General features: G+C 38.9%; 1 protein-coding gene across 4 annotated transcripts in view; it reads left to right on the forward strand.

Annotated features, from left to right (window-relative positions):
- The window catches only part of CTNNA3 (catenin alpha 3), a 549,510-nt gene that overhangs the window by 257,364 nt on the left and 276,474 nt on the right, over positions 1-15,672 (forward strand). The window lies entirely within an intron of this gene.

Here is a 15,672-nt window from a genome sequence, read left to right on the forward strand (position 1 = left end):
ATACATAAAATTGATCTAAAAAAAGGTCAGTATATAGAGGCCAACATGAAAAACAGTTTTCATAGATAATATTGCAGCCTGTGCAAATTTTGTAGGTGGGCTGTTTGCTTTGGCAATTTAAATAGATCAATTTCTTTAGAGATTGACTTCTAGAAATTGTTTAGGTGTGTCTATCATTTATTGCAATTATTGTAATTTATCGTTTATCTTGGACTAGAAAGTTTAATTTTTAGGTTTTTTTACTGGTCATTTTTCAAATTAGCTGTTTGCTTTATACAAGATAAAAAATTACAAGACATATTCTTGAAACTGTAGGGACTGGGAAGTAAAGTTTAGAATCCATTTCCTCAGAGTAGAGTCGCCGCTCTAGGTGTGTTTGGGCTTACGTCTGTATTGGTATCCCTTCTGATGTGAGAGGTAGACAAATGTTACAGTTCTGCCAGTAGCTTTGCTTAGGAGGAAGGGTAAATGTTGGAGGCAAAGATTATCTTCTTTGTTAACTCCAGTTTCTCTGTACGCAGCAAGAATCAAATAGCAGTTGAGTTAAGCCTCATCAGTACTGTTTCAAGTCTCTTTCAGCTAGGCCGAAGCCCAAAAAACATACTCTGTTAGTTTTTCCTGGGTACTACAGTCCCAGGATCTGATGAGATTAGATAGTTTAAATTATTTTGTGGCTCAGTTTCTGTGATGTTTCTCCCTGCTTTTCCCTACTGTGCATATACAAGCCTCCACAAAGCGACAACCATTACCACTTTAACAACATGGTCTGATTTCTGACCAGTTTTGCATGTCTTGGTTTTTTGTGTGACTCTGATATGTGCTTGTCTTTTACCCAGATAAAGGCTTTTGCAGCCATTATTTGACTGATTCAACGGAAGCATAAGAATTCCTTGCAGTTATTTTCATTAAAATATTTTTTAGAGTTACAGTTGAGGTTGGGATTTTCTCAGGGTGTCATGCCTGGATGAGCCAAATGTAGGGTTGTGCTGAGGATTAAAGTTACAGATTCTTGTGTTAAGAAAGGTCTCAGAAGCAGAGTTGTAGTAGAGTTGGGGCAGGGAAGATCACTGCTCCTACTGTGGAGGCATTTCATCATTTATGGACATTTCATTATTTACTGAAACTATATGGAAGTAGGTGGGGTTAGGGTTAGGGCATGATTGGAGCTTTCCATTTTGGGGTTGATCTAAATGGTACTGACAGAGTGAGGATAGGGCAAGTGGTATTTGTTGTTTGGGAAAAATATTGAGTATTTCCCCTGGTCTGGTACAAAGAAGGCTTTGTCTTATGTATGCTAATATTATGCTTTCTTCCGATTAAATCTGAGCGTCTGTGGCCAAAGAATTGTAGTGTAATTGCCATAACTTTATTAAAAACGGCAATAGCAGGTTAAACTGAGAAGTAGTATATGGTATTATATGCCTGTTTTCATATCTAGGATCTTCCAGAGCTTTATAATCAGACAAACATGTTTTGAATGAGAAGAAAAAAAAAAAAAAAAAAGAACAGCTTTGATTTAAGGCACAGAATAGTTAATATTCCTTCCCTTATATCTTCTCTGCCAGATAAAACTCCCACCACTTCAGTGTTGCCATGCGATAAATTTTGTTTTGTTGTTTTTTTTCCTCCTTTTACTGGTGATTCATTGAGATTAAGCATTTGTTAAACTGCACTTTTTAAATATCTGTTTATTATTTTTCTGTGGCTGCTTGAAAAAGTCCACACATCTTTCCACCAGGCAAACCCTAACTCAGGTTTTCTGGGATTAATTTTATTTAAAGAAATACAAGTTTAAAAAATCTTGCAAAGTGACTTTTTTTTTTTCGTAGAGAACAGACAAATGGTTGTATTTGCTATTGAGCTCGGATGAATACTGGGGAAAATTACCATGCAATGTTCCTCTCCTCCACTCTGTTCCAAATCATTTTCTTGTCCCTATGCTTTCATCAGGAAAGACTCTTTTTTGATAATTTCTGCTTTGAGTATAGTTTTTTAAAGTTGCTCTTTCATTCCCCTTCTTCTCCATTCCTGCACCCAAAAAACTCCACCCTACAAACCTTAATTTGCCTTAATGATAAAGAATAGGCACATGATGGACTCAAACAGCTGTACTAAAAGAGGGTTCAAAGGAGGGTGGCTAGCGTAAATGAAGTGCTGGATTATAATCATTGTGGGATTAGGGTAGAACACCATACACCCAGATACTATGAGGGCAGGAAGGTTTGAGATGACAGCATGCTGTAGCAAGAGGATAGGAGAAGGGAAAGAGAAAGGAGACCACCGGCTCTAGAGGGAATTTTGGGAAGCAAGGAAGTACAGGACCTCTGATAGTAAAAACACAAATGTAAATATATAATCCTCTCCTTTAGCACAAAGAGGTCATGATAGTTTTAATTGTAACCTGCTTTAATGAAAAAGCTTGGCTTTTGTCAATGGGAGACTGAGGAAGTTTAGGGCAGAAGGGATAGAAGGGGCTCTGTCAGACAGGATTTGGGGTAGGAGGGGAGAGTTCTTGCAAGGATTATAATTGTGATAACTCTGGAGTAGGCAACAGGCAGGAGGGGTTCAGAGCTGTAGAGAAGGTTGTGGTATTGAATAGGGTTGGAGACTTCTTGGATATTAGAACAGCAAAGCAAGAGTTTGTAGAAAAAAAGTGGGTTTGGGATGAGGGACAGATTGCAAAAAATATAGTCTGGTCATCTCTAACTAAGACCCTGTTTTCAGGTGGCGACACTAACGTAAGGCTGCTTGCACACTTCCTTAAAGGCTCAAGGGACTCACTAATTTTCTTTTTGTTTTACATATGCCCGCAGGATCTCTGATATTTTAATAGGAGGACTTTCCATTTATTAGACCATTGCCAGGGTCCAGGTAGTACAAAAGTATTAGTGTCAGGTCCTGCACTTGGGTCACAACAACCCCATGCAGCGCTACAGGCTTGGGGAAGAGCGGCTGGAAAGCTGCCCGGCAGAAAAAGACCTGGGGGTGCTGGTCGACAGCCGGCTGAATATGAGCCGGCAGTGTGCCCAGGTGGCCAAGAAAGCCAACGGCATCCTGGCCCATATCAGAAATAGTGTGGCCAGCAGGAGCAGGGAGGTGATTGCTCCCCCCATACTTGGTGCTGGTGAGGCCGCACCTCAAACATTGTGTTCAGTTTTGGGCCCCTCACTACAGGAAAGATATGGAGGTGCTGGGGCGTGTCCAGAGAAGGGCAGCCAAGTTGGTGAGGGGCCTGGAGCACAAGTCTTATGAGGAGCGGCTGAGGGAACTGGGGCTGTTTAGTCTGGAGAAGAGGAGGCTGAGGGGAGACCTTATCGCTCTCTACAGCTACCTGAAAGGAGGTTGCGGTGAGGTGGGTGCTGGTCTCTTCTGTCAAGTAACTAGTGATAGGACGAGAGGAAATGGCCTCAAGTTGCAGCAGGGGAGGTTTAGATTGGATCTTAGGAAAAATTTCTTTACTGAAAGGGTTATCAAGCATTGGAACAGGCTGCCCAGGGAAGTGGCTGAGTCGCCATCCCCGGAGGTGTTTAGAAGTGGTGCAGATGTGGTGCTTAGGGACATGGTTTAGTGGTGGACTTGGGAGTGTTAGGTTTACAGTTGGACTTGATGATCTTAAAGGTCCTTTCCAACCTAAATGATTCTATGATTCTATGATAAACCTTGTTCTTCCTGTTGTCTACCCTTGACATCACCTTTGGTCCTTTGGACCTCACCACCTCTACAGGAGTGAAGCATTTACAAGCTGATTGGGACTAATAGTCACAGTAATGTGGTTACCTCATTTACTCTTGGTTAAATGTGTGGTTGGGGGAAGCTGTCACCCGATAGGGAGTAACTTGTTGGTATTTCAAAGTCCTTGAATGTGTTTGGATTAGGAAACTTTCTGACATTCTTGCTACTATGAACTGGGAATGGTTTTTGTTTCATGTAGTACAAATCCAGCTGTGTGTTTTGCTGCCAGACATTTGACAAAGTCCAAAAATTTGATAGTTTAGTATTCTGTACATAATTTCTTCTGAACACCACTGCTAGTATGATTGTTGTATAATAACCGAGGTGGATGTCTTTGATATTATCAGATACTCACTGGTTGCTGATTAGGGCTTTTACATAACACAGACTACAGAATAGGTTCTGATGGCCTTTCCTTGTTGAGAGGTCATGTGATTTTTCAGTTTAATGAAACCATTTGGGTATACTGAATTAGAGAAAAATCAATTTCTGAGGTATTGATTGGAACAAAATTCTAAAGGTCAAGTATAATGCTTGATCCTGAAGTCTCTGGCTTAATACTCTGTTCAGCTAGGTGTTAAGTATTAGGCTTGGCTGCTCATCATGAATCAGTATCATGAAATAGAGAACAAAATGCTGTTTTAGGCAAGAGTAGCTGGCTCTCTGCATTTAGGACCACTGAATGGGGAGCGTTCAGGGACAAAATGGTTCTAGATTTGTCAATCTTCCACACTTGGTAACATAATTTTAAATTAAAATACAAATTCTGTATAGGTCTTTAATGCATAAATTATTTGCTGGAGCAGCAACAGTGGACAGTATACAGAAACGGTTAATCCCAGCCCTAGGAGTTTATAATCTCACTGAGAAAAAGACATGACAAGTGTTTTCAAAAGACCGGAAGAGTGGAAGATATGATAGTTCTTTTCAGAACTATGCATAGACCAACTTTCTGTACAGCTTGATAGTTTGACATCATTGACCCATACTGACTTCACTAGAAAATTCAGAGTAATTGCTGCCATTATTTGATTGATGATATAAAGCTATCACAGCAGACAAAAGGTGTATACAACAGCTTCACTGCTGTTAGAATCATAGTGCTTCTGTTTCATAGTGTTTTATACACTGAAAAATCAGGGTTATCTACCAGCTTTACCAGAATGGTGGACCTTGGCATAGATAGGAAAAGCATATTAGACAATAGACAGACAATTAGAGAAAGAGGAAAACCTGACTGTACTTTGGATTTCAGTCTTAGTGTGTTTACATCTTTAACACAAACTGTTGTTGTCCACAGTGTGTGATGAAAGACTTTTGAGATATCTCTTTGGATTTGCTAAATATTTAGTAGCGTTGTTATTACTGCTTCTCTTTTCAGAGTTATAACTGTGTTTATGGAGTGAAATGCGCATTTGTTCTGTCCCTTCTCACTGTTTTACTTAATGATAGTATGTAAGGGTGTTAATCTATTTCTTGTACTGCGTATGGAATGCACATCTCTAGAAGGTCTCCCACAGTTGTCCTACCCAACATCACATTAGTTTTCTTCTGCACCAGTTAGGCTTATGTGAAAAGGCAACTTGGGAGGCAGAAAGGCATGTTGAATCTTTCTGCACAGAGCAATTAAACATAACAAAACGGGGGGAGGAAGAGAGTAAACAGATTCCAGCAAGGTACATCATCTGGATGGAGTGTAACGTAGTCAGGCTGAAGGTACTGGACACTGCATGGAATGAGTTAAACTTTAGTCCCGAATCTTTAAAATTCTGTTCACACTGCAGCAAGAAAAGGTCTCTCTCTTTAAGGGAAGTTAAAATTATTCAATGGGAATAAAACTTTTATGGCAAAAATTGTTCCCTGAGGAAGAATGGAATTATAGGAACATAGAGACTTGCCTGCCAGTCTGGTCTCAGTGGGAATGTCACCTTGTAGAAACAGCATTTGTTCATTTCTGAGTGTGTATTAAAGTGGTTTCTTTGGACACTTGTGGTGATGCAACTCGCAGACCGCAGCTGAATTGTCTCCCACAGTGGAAGCTATTTGAATTGAAATAATTAGAAAAGTTCTGTTAGAAACATGTTACTCAGAGTTTTGCTATTGCAGGAAAAGGCAACTAATTCCTCAGGACTATAGAAAGGTATTTACTTTAAAATCAGTTGGCAAACTGGATTTAACTAATGCCTAACAAACATGGAATTAATAAAAACTAATGCATATACAGAATAGTCTTAATTTATTATACTCATTGCATTAGCACTTTTAAATGACATTGAATTTTAGAATGTATAATGTTTGAATGCATACATTCCCTGAGATTGCAAGCAGCTTAACATTATTGCAAAATATGACGGGCTGATAACAATAAAAGAAATCAGCAGTTTTATTGTTTTGTTTAGATTCTGAAAATCAGAGATGAGGAACAAGATAACGGTGTTTGTAGATTTTATTGGTGAAGTCCTCATCTGCATAAATGTGACTCAGTTAATGACAGCCAAATGGTTCGATGCTGAAGTGAGGATGCTTTAGAAAAGGCTCTTTACTGAGAGGTTTATTTTTCTTTCAAAGAATATGTTATAAATATAAATCATATTAGCCTACTGATGATAAAAAATTATAGCTTTAAATGCCAACAGTGCTAGCAAAATTTTTAAGGTGGGTTGACCTGAATATAACTGGCAGCGATCACCTCTGGCATGCTTGTGGCTGCTGCTGAGGTGACATAATGAAATCAGTGATGAGGTACAATTTTAATCCACAGTGTGCCTATGGGGCTGGACAAATACTCTTCCCCTGAAGGTATAGTGCATTTACAGAGTATTTAAAAAGCTAATTAGGGGAAGGAGGTATGCTGAGCTTCATGCTCCCACTGTTTTAAAATCCCGACTCCTCCTACAACTGGTAAGTATCAGTGTAGGCAGAACTATATGGTTTGTGTTGAGCAGACTTCTCTGTTAAATTAATACTGTGTATGTGTCTTTGTCTTTAGATAGGCTGTAAATGAGATTTAAATATTTATGTTTTTTTCTGCTTTGATAGAAATGCATTTTGGTTTACTGGTTTGTCGAATTACCATTGATTAAATAACTAACCCATATGATTTCCACTGAAAGCCAGAGAAATAGAACTTTGTATTTTATATCTTCCATATAAGCTCAGATGATCTGAGAAATCTGTGTTACTTCAGTGAGCTGCTTTCCTTAAATCCTCTGTGGGCCAGAGGGCATTAATTGTGATCCTTTGGTTAGCCATCCCACAGCAGCTCTCAAATGCTTATTCCACACTCAGGGCCAAATTCAATTTTTAGTAGAAATAGTTGCAGTTCTGTGCACTGTAGTAGAAGAGTTTAATCAGGTTTAGGCTGCCAGATTTAAAGTTTCTGTTCCTCAGTCATTTTCATAGATGTTTTAACTGTATCCAACTCTATCATTGTGTTGTCTGGAAACTTTATTTTAAAGTAGTGATAATTTTTTTGAATGCCCGATTCTCACCATAGGAGCTGGAAATGAAATGATAGGAAAAAAACAGGGTTTATGAGACATCTCTAGCAACTGCACTGTATTTTATAGAAATAAACTTGTAATTGCAGTGTATAAAGTATGAAAATATTAGCTTCAGTGTTTAGCATTAGGTTTGATGGGCAAATAAACATACAAATGTTGCAACTCTGCAGAATTGTCATTCCAGAGTCAAAACTGGAAGTGTAAGTTGCAGGAATGTTACTAGTAGTTTGAGCTGAGATGCTGAAGTTCAGAAATAGGCTGTAAAAGTATAAAATGTTCTTTGTGAGGAGGCTTAGGTTTCTGCATTTCAAAAATAATTATACTTAGGAGTTATTTGATTTTTTTTTTTTTTTTTTGCACAATCAGACATAAGTATGAGACTATGTATGCACATGGTGACTAAAATTATTTTTATAGAAATGATCATATTTTCAAGTCAAGTCGGATCCTTGGAATACCAGTTATGAGAGGTGGCAACAAAAGCAAAAGCGTTTATACCTCTAGATGCCCCCAGTAGGCATGTGACACTGTCTCAAAATTGAGGGTGAAGTGTTTTGGAGTGAAAAGACAGCACCTGGGATTGTGGATTTGTGAGCTTGGAACCACAGAGGGGTGAAAACACAAACACGAGGGATCCAAACTCTGAGGGAGAATAACTGAGAAGTGAAGGCGGTAGGGCAGGACGGATTAGGAAACAGAGTGGGAAATATAAGGATTACTTGGGGGCAGCATTTACTTGGCATTTGGAAAGGCAGACACTTGAAGATAGATGTCTGCCCAATACCGCATAGGACAGCCAGGTGTCTATCCTTCCTCGTCTGTTCTCTGCAGCACAAGACTGCTGGGTATGTCCTTCCATTGCTGTTCATAGCCCTCCCAGGGCTGTTTTCCACCCTCTCACAATTCCCAGATCTCAATTTTGGTTACAGTGTAAGTATCTGTTAAGGCAAATATTAGCTATGTTAAGGATTTTGCTTTATCAGGAAATGCATTAAGCAGGTATGTAAAACTGCATGCGTATCTGCTCATATGCAGGTGACCCACGTTTGTGTTTTCAAAAAATTTAGATTCATAGTGAAGTGTTTGGGCTATTTACTTGTGAAAAAAATCGCACTTTTGGGGTGTGTGTTTCACACACTTTTCGTATTTGCAGTGACTGGAAGAGCAAGGAAAATGTCATTTTCAGAGTGCCTGGCATAATATGGTTGGTCTAATGAAAAAATCATTAGCACTGGTATATTTTGTCTTCATTGCCGTTCAAAACAGTGAGGAATGCTGATGCGTGAGAGAGTCTGTTTGTTACTGGACTAAGAGATACTTCATTTTAAGTGGTATCTGGAAACACATGTGCTTTCTGCTGACACTCATATTTTATATAAATTCATGTGGCAAAGATTGAAAATGGTAGTGGTATGTACAGTGAATGCTGTTATAATGGCATAACATTTTATGAACTGTGAAACAAAGAGGATAACCTACTAAGTTTATTTTGGTGAACAAGATTCAGAAGAATAAGAATATATGTAAAATTTCTTTGGTAACTGGCAGACCTGTTGGAAATACTCTGTTTCTCTGCCTTCATTTACTATGGGCTATTTTTTTTTAATGTACATTTTAGTTAGTATACTATGTTATTGTTTAGTCCTTCATAACAGAGGAGGAGACTTTTGTAGGAATCTTCAATATTGCAATATTAAATTTTCAGAGCAGTGCAAGTGATTTAGAAACACAACTTATGGAATGTGGTGACAAATCTAGTAGCTAAGGCTTGTTATCATCATGGAGTTTATTTGGTTAACTTGAATAGTATGGGATCAGTCCCCCCTCCTCTTGTATTTTAATCATCTAACAATGTACGTGATACCTCAAAAAAACAAACACCACCAACAAAAAGGAGTTTTTAGCTTGCAGTATTTTAAGTCTAGTCTTACTTTGACTTGGTATCCCCTTTCTAGAAGTGGACATGCTTTGATTTTATTTTGGACTTGAAGAAAATGGAACCCTACCAAGTAACAACAAAAATAAATAATCTGTCAGTATTAATGGAATAATCAGGGGGTTTGGTTTTCATGATCGGTGCAAAACAGAACTGAGATCCCAAATGAATACCGCAGTGATGTGAATACTTAGAAAGATAACTTATCTTGGAGACAGAGTCCATGCTTCTCTTGTTAACATCTAAAAAACAAAGGAAAAAAAAACCCAGTCTGAGCGATCTAGTGAAACTAAAATCTAGTTGTTTAGAAATTGAGTGCAAAATCTGAAACTAAGGCAAGACTTCCCCCTCCCCCGATTGGACCCTCACAAAACAGCAGTGTTTCAGGAGAGGCTGGAAGCCATACCAGTGCTTAGTAATGGAAAGTTCTCTTTTGGAACAGCTGTACACTGTGTTTAAAAGAGGGATGACTATTGACTTTACTGAAGCCTGTAGTTAAATCAGAGATCTAGATAAATGTTGGAAGTATAAAGCCATTGCGAAATCCAATCTCCAAAGCATACAGTTCCCCTGTGCATGGAGAACGAATCTGTAATCAGTGGTAAGTGAGCGTGGTAGGTGTGCCACACAGAGTGACTGCAGGAGTGTGAATCTGTTCTGGTTCCATCTTAATGTATTTTTTGGCTTTTCACCTCAAGACTGATGAAACAGTCCTGTGAGCAGGGACCAGGTGGTCTACTCGGAAGTCTGTCAGTAGCGCACTCTGGCCCTGCGGCACCTGCATTGTCACCCTCCTTCAGCGTGAGGGACGAAACACTGCCCTACCTAACGTGTTCTGCAGTCTGGTAGTCAGGCCTGGAAGTGAAAGGCATGGGCTGAAACTATGTCAGGCTGAGCTCTGTGATGTCCTGAGACGTGTATCTACTCTCTGGAGTGAGGAGGGGATTTGGATGCACTCTATGTTTGTTACTTTCTACTAGCTACCTCTTGGTAGCTGTTCTTTTTGTGTATCATGTTTCTGAAAATTTAAAAATTGAAGGGGATTAACAAGATATACATGGAATTTGGGATAAACATTTGGAAGGGGCTTCCATTCTTTGGTACATAGGGAATATCAGTGTCAGCAGTAGGTAGTGTGCTTTTCAGCAGATAGTTTTGTAGTAGTCTGCTTTTCTCTCCGATAATAGCATTGAGACATGGTTAGAAATTCCAGGAGATATACACGTCATTGCCTTGTCTTTTTGCTTCTCATGTTAGGTAGGATCTTGAATTTAAGGGAAGGGAAAGAGAAGCATCTTTGAAATAGGTACAGTACATAGAAAACATTAGCTGTGGAGCTGTGGCCCTGGCTGATTTCTGTTTGCCTCATGCTGGGAGAAGTAAAGGAGTCAGACTGATGACAGAGACTTCAGGCAACTTTGTAGTCCCCGTCCCTCAATCATTGGCATTCCTCCCGATGGGACCTGGAGGGGTGAAGAGAAGGGGAGACCACCAAAAATCAGCAGTTTTCTGAGCACGAGAGTTGGCCAAACTCTTCATCACAAAAGAATTATCTGGCTAAAGTAGCATTTGTTTTGTCTGTGAATTGTTCATGAACAGGCGTTCCTCCTCATTTATGTATTATTCACAGATGTTGAAATATTTTGTGAACAAATGTTAGCCCGTGGGCATAAATTGTTTGCTTGAATTATTTGCAATTTATTGTTCATGGTGTGCAGTTGGTCACCTAGGTCACAGAGTATCGTTTCTACTTTTAGATTCAGTGACTAAAAGAGTATTGAATTATGAGTAGCTAGCAGTAGGACACATTTTTATTCACTGCAGCTGTGGATTTGTACTAAGAGGTGGATACCACCTCTGGCTCAAGCAGTCCCAAGCTCAAGAAGTTATGCTGCGTATTGCCAATAGGTGGGAGCACATAATTCAAAACGTATCGGTGTGTATTTTTTCTGTCCTACACACTTTTCCTAACCATTCCTGGCTGATCACTGCCAGAGATAGCATACTGAGCAGTGGGGACCTGTGGTCTGATCTCTTACACATGTTGTATTTATATGAAATCTGAAACACTTGTATATATACCTTTTTTTGATGTGGTTGGATTTAATGTAACACTAAATTAACTGGGACTAATCTTTTGGGGACCATCTGAAAAAGCTTTGCACATGAGCAGAAACATCATACCTGGGGTCATTTTTACATGTTGCTTTTGTATTAGGTAGCTCGTTCTGCTGAACTATGGCAAAGATTATTTTTGCCCACTTTACCATTGTAAACTATGTGAACGGTTCTTATTGACCTGTGCTGTACAGGTAAAGAGAGAAAGTCTCTTAAAGAGAGAAAAAGTCATATGAAAATTCAGTGAATTGGAAGTCTGGGAAACAGGGAATAATAAAAATATTTTGTATTTTTTAATGATTTTTCAGTATTGTTTGGAGTAGCTGAGTGGGGTGAAAGAAACTTAGTAATGACAACATACTAAAGATTTGACATTTTTTCATTTAAATCTTTCCTTTCATATTTATTCTTTAAGAGCATTCCTTCTTGTTAAAGGCTTCCTCACACCAGTCTGTTCCTGGACTCCATTATAAAAGCAGTATATGTCCTATACAGAAATGGTAAACATATTCGCGTGGCATTAGATTTTCTATTGTTGTTTAAAATTGAGAGGAAAAAGGGACGAAAGATAGTAAAAATACAATGTCATTTTAATGGTACATTAAAATTGTTTATCTATTCATATGTATTATAAATAATTGGTTACTGCATAAAGTAAGTATTTTTTATATGCTACTATTTACATTTTATAGTATACTCTTGCAGGCAATGTCATCAACACAACTCTAGCTACTATTATTGAGCAATGTAAAGCCATATTTTACTGGCTATATCATCAGTAAGAAATCTCTCTCAAAAACAATTTTTCCCCATCTTGAAATCTTGTTTGAGCTTCAGATTGAAAATATATGTATATAGATTGGAATGAATGCTAAAACAATACTGTACACATTGTTTCGGTTATAAAGAACCTATATGCAAAAATAAACCCAAGGAAAACCTTCTAAGAACAGGGAGAAAAGTCTTATTTACATCATCAGACCAGGAACTGACATGAGCTCATTAGTCTCTGCTTAAATTAAGCCTGTCCTGTTGGTTTCCAGTGCTGGTCTCACTTGCTAGTGACAGAAGGTGAGAAGAGTATGAGGGCTCTCTTATTTGTTGGTGTGCAAAGTTTTACTGCACTCAAAACCCCTCTGCTATGCTCCTGCTTATTTGACTGGACTTCTTCATACTTAAAATTGGAAACCTATTTAATGTCTTTTCCTGGCTCGCTGCTTTTATAAAATAATTGCTAGCTTGGTTTCTTAGGAAAATGAGGTTTAAGTGATTTAAGTGATTACATTGCTGACTGTGGGTCCCCCCTTGATAATTTTTGAACTTTTGGCTGACTTCAGCCAAATCTGTCTTGAGTGTTGAAGTCACTACAATAAAGACTTTAAAAAAAAAAATCGGTTGTTGGTTGGAGAAGAGAGGTCCACATTAAAGCTTCCGTGGAGCATAAAGCACTTGTAACTACACATTAGCCATAAGGGGGGAAGTCATCGGCCTGCTGGCCAGTCAGCATAGTTGGATTGGTGAATCGGCACGTGCCTTACACCAGGCTTCCCGTGCTGCATGCTGCCACGTGGCCTCTTAAATGAACACGGCGTGTGGGAGGGGGAGCCGACAGGATGGGATGGCTGTTAGGCATATAGTACAAATCCAGTGGAAATCACATTGCATGGGTATTCTGCTCATATTTCAAAAGCCTGCATAGTCTTACATGTCCTTCTAAGAAGAGCCAAGATGAGGTTTCCTAAGTACGAGTTGATTTTACTCTCAATACGTTTTGAATTTCATGTCGCATTATGTTGTCTCCTGTGGGCTTATTCATATCTTACTCTGTAATGTGTTGAATATATGCTATAATAAGAAAAAAAATCTGAAAATAATTTGTGAGAAACATTAGTGTAATTCTTAATATACTAATGAGTATTAATGGGGGATTAATAGATGAGTCTTGAGGACATTCTAGAAACTTCACAAAATCCATTTACTCTTCAAGGTATTCAGGATTGCTATTGTTATGATGAATTGGTTTGTCTTCAGTAAACAAGAAATCCTTGTACATTAACTGTTGTGATGTCAGTATGTTCTTAGTACATGTACATTATAACATAGTCAGCTATGTTATAATCTAAAGGTAAGAATATTGATTTGAGAGCACACTTAATCTAGAGGAATGTGCTTCTTTCACATACTATGAATCTTCTCATATTACCTTAAATTAAGAAAGTGAGCAACAGACACCCACACACCCCCTCCTCCACCTCAGTAAGATGAAAGTACTATTGTGAAGCTTGGCCACGTTCCTTCCACCACTAGGTAAGTTCTTTGATGCAGGGTACAGCTTTTTGCTTGGGGAGGGCGGGTAGGAGAAAGAGAGGGAGAGTGAGTGTACTCGGGGTACTCTTTGCAGTGTTACCTAACTTCGGTGGCTTTCATGGATACAGGACTTCTAAAACCTGATATCCTACTTAATTCTCACCTCTAATGTCACTATAGAGGTGTATCTGAGACCCTTTGCAGTATGCAAAAATGACAGTGCTGCATCTAGAATGACTTCAAAGGGGCAGAGTTCATGAGATGCCCTCAAGAAGCATTTTGGGTGACAGTCAGCTTCTGGGTTCTCCTTGAAGTCACCCAACAGGATCAAGATCACCAAATTTGGAGGGCTCAGTGGACTTCTTCACAGAGGATATGCAGGGGCTGGGGCTATTGTCGTGGTCATTGCATGTCTCCCAGATGAGGGGTGAAGGCAGGACACTAAACTTGGATTGTCTTTATTCACACGTGACTATCGTAAGGCAGTGGAATGGCCCCAGACTAGGTGCAGTGAGATTTTCTGCAGTCTCTGTGACAAAGGGATGCAGGTTCACTTCTGGTGGGGAAAGCCTTACATAAAAGACCTCCAATGTGGCCTCCGGCTCTTAAAAGATATACAAAGACTGTGTACAGGGAATCAGTAATCGGAGGAAATCAGGGACAAAGAAAGCTTGGGGAGAAAACGAAAACAGAGAATTGTGATTTCATGGCAGATGAAATTAAGGTAGCAAAAGAGAGGCCATGCTAAATGTAATCAGGCATTGATTCCCTGTGGGGGATGACAGAATAAGCAATGCTGCTGGGACTGTGTGCCAGTTACATTCATAGCCAAAGTACGCATACAGCTGTTGTTCTGAGATAGCATTTCTCTGTAATGTGCCGTTTTGTTTTATTCCTGTGAGTGGTGAAGCGATAGCTAGTTTATTTGAAATCCATCAATGTAGAATGTATTGCAAACAAAGGCTGCGCATGCTATCATGTTATACTTCTCCCCATTTTTATAGTCTCTCTCCATTAATATGTACACCCTCCTTCAGGTTGTTCAGTTGAGGGGCTGTACATGAGTGACTTGTGGAGTACATCAGGCTCTTGCTCTGAATAATAAGCAAAATTAACTTAATTGTGTAGAAAAACATGTTATTTATGCTGGTTTAGAATGAACTAGCTCAGGTCTTAAGGGAAATGTAGCGTTGTATCTTGGTTGGATACAAACAAAAGTGTATGTACTGATGATTGGCTAGTGCAGTTTTCTGCCGCTTCCTGAGCACTGAGTGTCTGTCTTCAAGTATCCTCAGTTCCGCTCTGAGGAAATGGCTTTTGCCCACCTGTATTCCTACAGCTATTGTCGGAGACGCAATTGGAGGTGCTCTCTGAGAAGACTAGTCCATCACCAGGACAGTCAGGACCGTCTTCTGTCTCAAAGACTTCATATCTGAAACAGCTGAAGAGCCAAACTTCGAACAGGCAAAGTAAAATTTTAAGCTGGGAATTTCATCTTTAAAAATCAGATTGTAGTATCAGGCTGATTCTGAGGAGTAGGATAAATAATTTGCCAAATTTTTATCATGTATTTTCATTCCACATTTTTAACTGTAATTAAAGTCCAAGCTCTTCAGCATATTCTGCTGGAAAAAAATAACAAAAGGAACAATGAAAATGAAGGAGATTAAAATATCAATGTATTTGCATACACAGCAACACAGTTTCATTCATCCTTTGGATAGGTTAAATCTAACCATCTAGGCCAGGTGCTCTACGTTAAGCTACGCTAATCAGGGTAATGTCTATAGAAAATACTGTAAGATACATTGTAGAGAATTTAGCTATAACAACAAAAAGAGAATGAGCATTAAATTGGTTCTTTGAATAAAATTATACCAAACCTCTCCCAGTTTTTTTTCAAGTATAACAGCGAAATATTATTAAAATTCACACGTCTAATTGATATATCTATATTGCTAAAATTTCTAGTTTAGACTTGGTCTAGTTCATAACACAGGCTTTTCTTTGGCTAAAAAAAATGCTTTTTTCTCTAAACTAATGACAGGCAGTAAGGGAGATTTAAAGCAAATGGAT

Source organism: Aquila chrysaetos, chromosome 11 (assembly GCF_900496995.4).
Source record: "Aquila chrysaetos chrysaetos chromosome 11, bAquChr1.4, whole genome shotgun sequence".
Lineage (NCBI taxonomy): Eukaryota > Metazoa > Chordata > Aves > Accipitriformes > Accipitridae > Aquila > Aquila chrysaetos.